This window comes from Tursiops truncatus, chromosome 16, assembly GCF_011762595.2.
Source record: "Tursiops truncatus isolate mTurTru1 chromosome 16, mTurTru1.mat.Y, whole genome shotgun sequence".
Taxonomy (NCBI): Eukaryota; Metazoa; Chordata; class Mammalia; order Artiodactyla; family Delphinidae; genus Tursiops; species Tursiops truncatus.
The window spans coordinates 49,132,197-49,143,321 of record NC_047049.1 but is presented as its reverse complement, the minus strand read 5'-3'; the positions used below and the strand labels follow the sequence as shown (position 1 = coordinate 49,143,321).

Below are 11,125 nucleotides of genomic sequence, written 5' to 3'. Positions count from 1 at the left end.
TTGTGGAGATTTAATCCGCTGCTTCTGAGGCTGCTGGGAGAGATTTCCCTTTCTCTTCTTTGTTCTCACAGCTCCGAGGGGCTCAGCTTTGGATTTGGCCCCGCCTCTGCGTGTAGGTTGCTGGAGGGCATCTGTTCTTCGCTCAGACAGGACGGGGTTAAATGAGCCGCTGCTTCTGGGGCTCTGGCTCACTCAGGCCGGGGGGGAGGGAGGGGTGCAGATGCGGGGCGAGCCTGCAGCAGTAGAGGCCAGTGTGATGTTGCACCAGCCTGAGGCGTGCTGTGCGTTCTCCCGGGGAAGTTGTCCCTGGATCCCGGGACCCTGGCAGTGGCGGGCTGCACAGGCTCCCCGGAAGGGGGTGTGGATAGTGACCTGTGCTCGCACACAGGCTTCTTGGTGGCGGCAGCAGCAGCCTTAGTGTCTCATGCCCATCTCTGGGGTCCGCGCTTTTAGCCACGGCTTGCGCCCGTCTCTGGAGCTCCTTTAAGCAGCGTTCTTAATCCCCTCTCCGCGTGCACCAGGAAACAGAGGGAAGAAAAAGTCTCTTGCCTCTTCGGCAGGGCAGAGTTTTCCCTGGACTCCCTCCCGACTAGCCGTGGCGCACTAACCCCCTGCAGGCTGTGTTCACACCGCCAACCGCAGTCCTCTCCCTGCGCTCTGACTGAAGCCCAAGCCTCAGCTCCCAGACCCGCCCACCCCGGCTGGGAGAGCAGACAAGCCTCTCAGGCTGGTGAGTGCCGGTTGGCCCAGATCCTCTGTGTGGGAATCTCCCTGCTTTGCCCTCCACACCCCTGTTGCTGTGCTCTCCTCTGCGGCTCTGAAGCTTTCCCCCTCTGCCACCCACAGTCTCTGCCCGCGAAGGGGCTTCCTAGTGTGTGGAAACCTTTCCTCCTTCACAGCTTCCTCCCACTGGCGCAGGTCTCGTCCCTATCCTTTTGTCTCTGTTTATTCTTTTTTCTTTTGCCCTACCCAGGTACGTGGGGGGTTTCTTGCCTTTTGAGAGGTCTGAGGTCTTCTGCCAGCGTTCAGTAGGTGTTCTGTAGGAGTTGTTCCACGTGTAGATGTATTTCTGGTGTATCTGTGGGGAGGAAGGTGATCTCTGCTTCTTAACTCTTCCGCCATCTTCCTGAAATTTAACAGATATTTCTCATAGAATATTAAAAATTCAAATTACAAAAGTCATTACAAAATGAAGTAGAAAAACTGTATAAATACATAACATGAAAAGTAGCTCATAAATTTGTTAAAAAGTGACCCAAGTGAAGCCCTGATCAGGTCTTGCTGATTATTAAAGTTAGTTTTTATAAATATTCAGCAAAAGAAAACGTCTACACAAAGAAAATGATCTAAAACCCAGAAGAAATGAAGCAAAAATTTATAAGGGAAATATGACCCTGATATAAAAAATTACCAGCATAATAAAAACAGAAAACTATAAATCAATGAATATAGTTTTGGAAATCCTCAATTCTTTCTTAATGGAAATTAGTGGCTCACTAAAACATGACCAAATAAGGATTACTCTTTTAAACAAATATGAAATATTAAGAACTTTACTGTAACAAAACATCAAATCAACTGGCCAAATCAAAAAAATAAATAATAAAATTCATCTCGATAGAAAGCAAAAAGCCTTGTTAAAATATAAAATTCTTTCTAATAAGTGGTATATACTAAGATCCAATATTCAAGATGATAAGAGTGTGAAAATAATAAAAGTGATTCCATAAATATTAAGAATCAAATGAAGACAATTCCTGCCATCAATGTTCTTTTAATACTCTCTGGATAATCAAATCACTCATGTAACAACAGCAACAAAAATAATAATATTGTTTATTAAGAATCATTTCTTGAATTTCCACTAATTTCCAGTTTTAGTTCTTATGTCTATTAAGATTACTCAGCCATAAAAAGAAACGAAAGTGAGTTATTTATAGTGAGGTGGATGGACCTAAAGTCTGTCATACAGGGTGAAGTAACTCAGAAAGAGAAAAACAAATACCGTATGCTAACACATATATATGGAATCTAAAAAAAAAAAAAAAAAAAAAAAAAAAATGGTTCTGAAAAACCTAGGGGCAGTACAGGAATAAAGACACAGATGTAGAGAATGGACTTGAGGACACGGGGAGGGGGAAGGGTAAGCTGGGATGAAGTGAGAGAGTGGCATGGACATATATACACGACCAAATGTGAAATAGATAGCTAGTGGGAAGCAGCCACATAGCACAGGGAGATCAGCTCGGTGCTTTGTGACCACCTAGAGGGGTGGGATAGGGAGGGTGGGAGGCAGGGAGACGCAAGAGGGAAGAGATATGGGGGTGTATGTATACGTAGAGCTGATTCACTTTGTTATAAAGCAGAAACTAACACACCAATGTAAAGCAATTATACTCCAAAAAAGATGTTAAAAAAAAAGAAAGAAATTTAAACCCTTCAAAAAAAATAAAGATTCCTTGTCTCTCTGAGGTTTGTAGATGAAAAAGAAATGCTACGACTTTTCCAGGGTCTGGCAATCCTGGCTTCAAACTCTGACCTTATAGGGAACAGGTTCTAGGACTTTTAGCAAAGGTAATGAGCACAAAAAACCAGACAACTCATAAGAGATACAGAAACTAGTAAATATTATAAGCAAAGACACGCAAAAAAGTTCATCTTTGCCAGTAATCAAAGAAATGCTCATTAAGGCAACCAGTTCTTTTTTCATTTATGAAACTGGCAAAATATGAATAAGGTAATATCTGATCCTAGGAAGAGTAAGAAAAATGTTTTCTCTTGTATAATGAAGGTGACAGTGAAAATGAGAAAAGAAAACATCAAGGAATAAAAATGACAATATTGTGTTAGGAAGCATAGTTTTTTAGTTTTTGACAGGACTAAATAAATTGTCCACTCTTTGGGGAAAAAATATTATATTAAATAGACTCCCATGTATGTAGTACTCATAGCAGTGGAAGATAGGAAAGCAATGTAGTGTTTCTGTAATAGTGGAATGGTTGAGTAAGTCACAGTTGATTCACTAAATTGACCGTTACATACAACTGTTAAAATTATGTTTTCAAAAACCATATAGGAACTATGATATACATTAATTTTAACTGAAAAAAGGTAAAAAACATAATGAATATTTTGATATGACAAAGGTACTTGCACATGAAACCTACCATGACATTGGGTATAAAACAATTAACCAGTGAAGCCCTTGAGCTGTGGCTTTTGGAGAGTCATTCAACGGTAGAATGCAAAAGACCCCAATGTTCTGCACAATGGGGATGTGTTTTCATATCAGCCTCTCTCTACTAATGTTACTGTAAAGCACTACTTTTATTCCAAAGCTTCAGCAGAATGCTGATGATGCCAGAGACCACACAGAGAGAATGCTCTCAGTTTAAGGAGACAGAGTTGCTGTTTCATCCAGCCATTAACAGATGAGCAAGACACCAGCAAGTTATACTGCATGTGGTAGGAGAGCCAAGTATTGTGGGCATGGCTAGAAAACAAAAAGGCTGAAGTTTGAGCAAAGATTAAGAACTGAAGGATAAAGATGTGAAAAAATATAAAGCAACAACTCATAAAGGTTTATTTTCTTGACAGAGGTGTGATACTCACTATATGCTGATCAGGAATGTTTATTTACCTAGAAACATGAAAAATTTTCTAATTTAAATAATTTCATTATTTATTGGACTTTAGGAAAGGATCTGTTAAATTTGGAGAATGATGTCGCTTATAAAAATCTTTGATTTCTTAGATGTAAAACATGAATTTTCAATTCAAAAATAGTGTTTAACATAAGCAAATAAAGAACTTTACACTTCCAAAAAAAAAAAAAACTTGAAGCAAAGCTGAGCAGTTCAGTGAAAAAAATTCCAACACACGGCCCCAAAGGACATCTCCATTACATAGAAGAAGATGAATCCAGATGAAACAGTATTTTTCATTAGTTACTCTGATTAGGAGTTAACACCTGTTTCGTAGTGAAGATGAAGCTGGTACCTGAGGATTGTACCTATAGGTAGATACAAGTGAGATGCATCTCTGGAGAGTAAATTTCCTGAGTGAAAGGATTTGTTGTGTTTTGGATGGAGGTGATTTAAATTGTACAGACAGGGGAGAACTGTTCCATGTGTGTGCATATGTGTGTATGCACATGAACACGTGTCTTCTTTTTAAGCATAGAATGCAGAAGACCAAGATGTGGGTTTGAAGAAGAATAATCCTCTGCTTGAGCAGATGGGAGATTAGAACCACTACGTTTTGGCATATATGAAGGGTCATATATGGTGTTTTTCACCACATTTGGAAAAATTGGGGCATATTGATTTCAAAGGTTTGGAATGTAAACATCCTAGCATACATAGCTTTTGTTTCAGTTATTTAGTGCTTGCTTCACAACAAATACCCCTTACAAGAATAACACTTATTTTGACCATAAATCTACAGTTGGAGTAGAGCTTGGGAAAGTTTGGATCCTACAGGCACCACCTTGAAGTAGCTCTAAGGCTAAGGGCTGTAAACATCTTTATATGTCTGGTTTGGTGAAGGCTTCAGCTCAGTTTCCCCTCCACGTGGTCTGTCAACAGAGGCTAGTTTGGACTTTCTCACAGAACAGTGTCTGGCTTGCCCAGAGAGTGAGTGTCCCGGAAAGAAAGAGAAATTCAGAAGGAGAAGGAGGTTCAAAGAGAGAGAAAGATATTCAGAGAGAGAGATTCAGAGAGAGGGAGAGAGAGAGCAAGAACAGAGAAGAGAAAACAAAGAGAAAACCGAGTCAGAGTCACATTGCTGTTTGTGACCTAGCCTGGGAAGTCATAGTATTACTTCTACTGCATTCTCTTAGGTTGGCCAAAAAGTTAATTAAGGCGGTTGTGAAACTCAGCTCCTGATGCAGGAGTGTCAGCGCCACACTGTAAGAAAAGTATGTGGGATCAGATAAATATTACTGCTTCCATCTTTGAAAAATATCATCTACCACAGTTCATTCTCTGGCTTCCATAATTCCACCTCTCTCATATCCAAAATACACTCATTTCTCTCCCCCAAGACCCTCAAGCCTCATCTCAATAAGACATCGTTTCAAATTCAGGTTCTTAGCATCCAGATACTGTATAGTTGCCAATGAGGCTCCTCAGGTGAAATTTCTCAAGGACAGCTCTTCAAGTTAAATTTTTTTAGATCTGAAGATCTGTGAGCTAAAAAGGCAAGTTATATGCCCTTTACACACCCAACATACAGTGGTAGAGCAGGCATCTGTTAACTGCTCTGGAGCTTCCTGTTCAAAGAAGAGAAAAAGGGAGGCACACAGTAGTAACTGCTCCAATTCTGAAATCCATTGGAAAATGATATCAGTTATCAAATTAGAGCCCTGTCCTACTGCCATGATTCTCCATGAGTTTCTTTTCCACCCTCTGACCCACTGCTTTTTCCCTCTAAATCATCCTTTTTTTCCATGAGAAGTGACAGGTGTTTGTATCTGTGTAGTTTACCCAGAGTACATTCTGACAGAGGTAATTTGAATATCCAAAGGTCTATTTTCATTCTGTATTATCTTTCTCTCTTTCAGTCCAAAGTGATAGAATTCTTTTTACACTTCGTGAATCTGTTATAAATCAATCTATGATTCTCTCTAATAGACAAAGAGCCACATCCACAAACCTGTTCAAGAACAGTTGTTGTTTTTTCCTACTTTAGACTTTTTAAGTCAGCTGTGTGGTATGGCCCTTATAGGGTCTTTTGTTTAATGGAAAGATTCTCTAAGTCATGCTTATTCTGATTGAATGACTCTCTAAGACACTACCTTATATCTTTCTGAGGACTTTATAAGGCATAATTTAGTCCCACCCTGGATTTTATCATTGCTCTGAAGCTTTTTTTTTTTTTTTAATTTTGGAGCTAGGAGACTGAGAATAAGAGAGAGCTGTATTTTTAAACCCAGTAAGCCCTGGTCCCTTTATATTTAATAGTTATTTCTTCAGCTTGCCTCTCTCTTTTGCATTTTATTATAGGCAGATAAAAGAAGCCAGATAACACCTTTAATCCTTTGCCTGGAAATCTCTCTAGTGAGACCATACAGTTCATTAGGTACATTTTTTACTTTCCACATTATAACATATAACAGTGTTGCTAAACTTCCTGAAACTAGTTAAAGGATCCCCTTTCCTTCAGTTTTCAAGAGTATTTTCTTTCCTTTAAGTCTTAACCAGTAGCCTCTAAAAGGTCCATTATGCTTCTTGTAGGTGCTCCCAAATACCGTCTAATCACTTAGTCACAAAGCTACTATCATAGTTTTAGGTTTTGTTTATAGCAGCATACAACATCCAGGTCCCAATATGTGTACCAGTTAGCTAGTGCTGCATAACAAACCAACCCCAAACTTAGAGACTTAGAACAATAACATTGAATCGGGGCATGAATCTGCAATGTGTGCAGGGTTCAACAAATCCCACCTCCTCTCTCAGCTGGGCAACTCAAGGCCAGGAAGCTGGGATATACCATAGGCTTGCTCACTCTTAAGTCTGGCGTAGGATTTTGGCTGTCAGCTGGGGCCTCAGCTTCTCTCCATGTAGTCTCTCAACATGGGCTAGTCTGAGTTTTCTCATGGCATGGTGACTGGCTTCCCACAGAACAAGCATCCCAAGAGAGAGGGGGGCAGACAGAAACTGTTTTGCCTTTTACAACATGTCCTTGATTGTAATACAATGTCACATCTGTCTACAATTTTATTAGTTGTGCCAGTCAGAAAGCTCTACCCAGGTTCAACGGAAAGGAAGATAGACTAAACCAGCTAATGCAAGGGTACCAATATTGCACTTTAAGAGTGTGTGGAACGGAATATAAATTGGTGTAGCCATCTTTGGGAAATGCAAAATGGGCAGTTGTTACTATAGATTATGGGCTTAGTCATTCTGAATACATCATCTTGTATTCTTCATGTACCATGTCATTATTATAACAATTCTTAAACCAGGTGGGCCCCATTAAGTTGAATAAAAATTCTAGTTTGGTCAAAATCCTTATTGAATGCTTAATCAGGCTTAACTTTGAATGTGTAACATATTGTACTAAGAACATAAAAATAAAGTTTGAAGAATGCGTTCATCAAAAGTCTGATAAAGGGATATATCATCCAGGTTTATGAGTCCCTCTTCTCTGGTAACTATTCCTGAAACAGTGGGGAATCTCTCCCATCCCCATCAGCCATGTCTATGTTATATTACTTGGCACCATCAGGCAGTTCTGATTGGTTAAGAACTGTGCACACATCCACAATGAGCTGATCGGATTGTGAGCTGGATCATATTTATATTAACAGGTGGACAGAAATTTGGTGAACTCCTGATATCAAAGACTCTGGGTTAGATAAGCTGTAGCTTACCTACATGATGTCTGATTCACTAGTTTTTTGGATTCCATGAGACAACAGAATATAATTCCAAAAGTTTCCATTCATACTTAAACTACTTACAATCACTTAATGTTTGAAACAAAATGATTTCTCTATATGTGTGTGTGTATATATATGTATATAAATACATGTACAGCTATGTATATATAATATGTATATATATTTAATAACAGGTAGAAACCAAATATATAATTGAAACTGAGTAGTCGAAATCTTACTATAGACAGAAAAAATTACATGTGCATAAAGCTTTATCATTATTTGGAGGCTATCGAGTTGGCAAATTAACTGATATCCTGCCAGAGAGAGTGAGGTTCCTCTAACTTTGGATAGCAAATCCGATCTAGAAATGCCTTAAATGGATTCCTACTCCAACTACTACCGAGTGACCGACAGTTGAACAGTGTGACTTCCTTGACAACTTCATTCATCCCCAGGAAATCTTTCCCTGTATTTTCTCAGCTGTGTTTCAGAATCAAGCCTGTTTTACTTTTACTTAAATAAACACCATTATCAAAAGGTACCATAACACGTACTCTGACTTTTCTCATGGTTACTGGCAATTGAAGGGTTCACTGTACATTTTAGAGGCTCATCTCTTGTAGGGAAGGACAATATTACAGGCAACTTATTTTGCTTTTAAATCTGACATTGTTGTATAGTAGCAAAGAGAGCATACACTTTGGAATTAGATGAAGGGTATAACATTAACCAGGTTTGTGACCTTTGCCAAAGTCCTTAAATTTTGTAAATTTCATATACATATGATCTGATATTATCAGTGTCAATATATCAAGGTTGGTGAGTGAATTAAATGTAATAAAAGGTGAAATAATCTAGCTAATACCTTTTGTAGTGTAATCACTCGCTAAAATTTAGCTTCATGACCCCTCTCCCTCCTTTCTTTGTTCTCTTCCTCCCTGGTCCTAGAAACAAAAATCAGATTTGATTTCTCACCTTTGGAAGCACACTGTGACTTTGCTTTGCTTCCCTGAGTTGGGAGTTGGGGGGTGGTGGGTTGGTAAACAGACAGGACCTAGGAAATGATATAAAGGAGAAATGAACAAAAGTTTATGAACTCAGAAGTGGAGAATATTTTAAATACCCAGAAAACTACAAAAAAAAGTCCATTTAAGTTAAAACTTATATAATGAATATGAGTTTTTCTGGTTAAGAGTGAGGCTGGATGAGGGTGGAACTCCTGTGAAGGATCTAGCTTCAATCCAGCTTTTAATGTCTGTGTAGATCAAAGATCTAGAGAGGCTTTACTGCATTGCTCTCTACTTCTTTAGAAAGAAAAAGCTAAGCAAACTTCTTTTTGATTAAAATAATAAAAAAGAAAGGAAAAGGTCCAGTAGTAGTTAACTCTACTTCTACTTTAACATGTATTTCAGAAGTAAAGCATCTTTAATTTATATGTCTCTATTTTTATTCCAAGAAGACAGATTTCATAGCATCTTTCTACTCATAGGGCACCCAAAGGGTTTTGTTTATAAAAATCAATAAGCCCAACGCTCTTTGGTGTTTTTTTTTTTTTTTTTTTTAAACCAATCTATTTCATCTTTCACTGTCTGCTGAAGGAAACCATGTATCTTGCAGCAGGCAGTTGGATTGTGTCAATTCTTTGTGGTCCATTATCAGCCAGCCAAGATTCAAGGTGGCTGTTTAGAGTATCTGCTTCCTGGCAGAGCTCCCTGTACCTGCCGAGGGCTCTTCAAGGTGTAAATGGGATAAGACTATTTCGGGCTGTATGAAAGTCAATTTATCACCCTGCCCAATGCTTCCCATCTAGTCTTGCCTTGCGTCTGACTGTTTGGCATTCTCAGCAGGTGAATGGAGCTCGTCACTTTCTCTGGTCTTCTCTGAAGGTAGGATTTTTCAGATGGTTGGGATTATCTACTATAAAGGAGTCAACTTCTGCCAAGGATTAGGTAACACAGTCACTTCCCTGAATGTCAGGACACTAAAAGATAACACACATTGATTTCCTAATTCAAACACATTGATATAACTTCATAAATATTATGTATTAATATTATTAATATAATTAAAACTTCCCTGAGCTTTTGGTTCATTCCATGTTTTACCTTTTTATATCATTTTGACTGTTTATTAATTTACTATTTCTGCTTCTATTTTTAATCACTGGATTGGCCTAGTCTAGTTTTTAATTAAAAGTTCAGTTTATTTGTTTCCAAACTTTCTTATTTTTCTAATACTTTATTTTAAGGCTATACATTATTCAATGTTTACTGTTTTTTTTAAAAAATATCTAGGTGTTGCCTTTGTTATAAGTTTTGAATAGTAATTTCTAACTTTACATTTTCTCTTACTCAATTGTTCTCTATAACTGTGGGTTTTATGTATGCATATGTTTTATTTTTCAGTGAGTGCAATCATTCGCTTCTATTTTGTTAATTCTTAATTGTGTTTTGTTTAATGGATGTAGATAGCATTATATCAGCTTCTTGTAATTTGTTGAGATTTCCTTTGGGTCCTAATTCATAATCAATATTTGTGAATGTTTCATTTGTGTTTTTTAAAAAGCATAGTTTTGTGAAATTCAAAGTAACCTAGTTATTTGCTCACATAAATTTATTTTATTCTTCAAATTCACAAAACAATGTGCAATTTCTGTTGAATTCAAATTCTGTTTTTTCAAACATTTTATTATTCAATATACTTCACTTATTTTGATCTACTTATCTGTTCTGTCATTTCTGAGAGAGGTGTAATAAACTCTCTCACTAGGTTTGTGGCTTTGTCAATGTGTCCTCCATGGCTAATCATTTTTCTTTTATATATTTCAAGCAATTTTGCTGGGTACATAAATATTGAATATAATAATTTCATGGTGGATTGTTCCTTTTATCAGAATGAAAAAATTTTATGCTTTTAAATCTTTTCATCTTGAATTCTGCTTGATCCTGCCTGCTTTATTTTGTTGGCATTTAAAAATCTTTCTACTACATGAATTTTATTCACTCATCTTGGTAATGATTATTCACATCTTTGGGCATTCTCCATCCTATCAGCAATTTATATTCTGAGTTCTAATTACTCCTTCCTCCCACTTTTTGGATTTTTGTGTATGTCTTTATTACATTTTCTCCAAGGACTTTTTGTTGTTTCCCTTCCTCTAATGATCTGCAAGTTATTAATTCTATTTCCATTTTTCAAACGTTTCCCCTAAGGTGTTAACACATGTACTTAAAGTATATTTGTCAAACAAAACCTTGCTAGCATTAATCCATATCTATATCACCCTCCTCCCACCAACCTTTTAAATTCCTTATTCGAAAAGAAGAATAACCCCACATATCCTTTTATTTTCTCTACCAGATATGAGGTTTTGCATAGGTTGAATGTGGTTTCTGTCTAACATGGTACAGATTTTTCTTAACTAGTTGGTGATTGTATTTCTGAATGTATTTTTGTATTTGAGAGTTACTTGGATTGATAGGGGGCACTTGTGAGTCTTATGTAGTGTTCCTAGGGGAGAGCTGGGATGTACCACATCTTCCTGTTGATTTCTGGGATAGTCCCACCATGTTGACATCAGTGCCCAAACTCACTGCTCCTGCCCCTAGTGAGGCTGATTTGTGGCTTTGCATATGCTGCACAGGATAGATGGACTGCATGGATGTCAAAAAGCTGGTGTAGCTGGGTGTTGCTAATTATACTGTCTGTGTAGGGACACTGGAGTCCCTTCTGCTCCTA

At 37.9% G+C, this 11,125-nt stretch overlaps 1 long non-coding RNA gene across 2 annotated transcripts in view; it reads right to left on the bottom strand.

The window, feature by feature from the left end:
• Positions 1–713: 713 nt before the first annotated feature.
• The window catches only part of LOC141276749 (uncharacterized), a 174,088-nt gene continuing 163,676 nt past the window's right edge, over positions 714–11,125 (bottom strand). Inside the window, exons 4-5 of one of the 2 annotated variants that reach the window (XR_012326738.1) lie at positions 8,363–8,441; positions 714–1,126 (exon numbers count right to left, since the gene is read on the bottom strand). This is a non-coding gene — a long non-coding RNA (uncharacterized lncRNA). The remainder of the gene's footprint in view (positions 1,127–8,362; positions 8,442–11,125) is intronic. The other variant, XR_012326739.1, reaches the window with a different exon arrangement.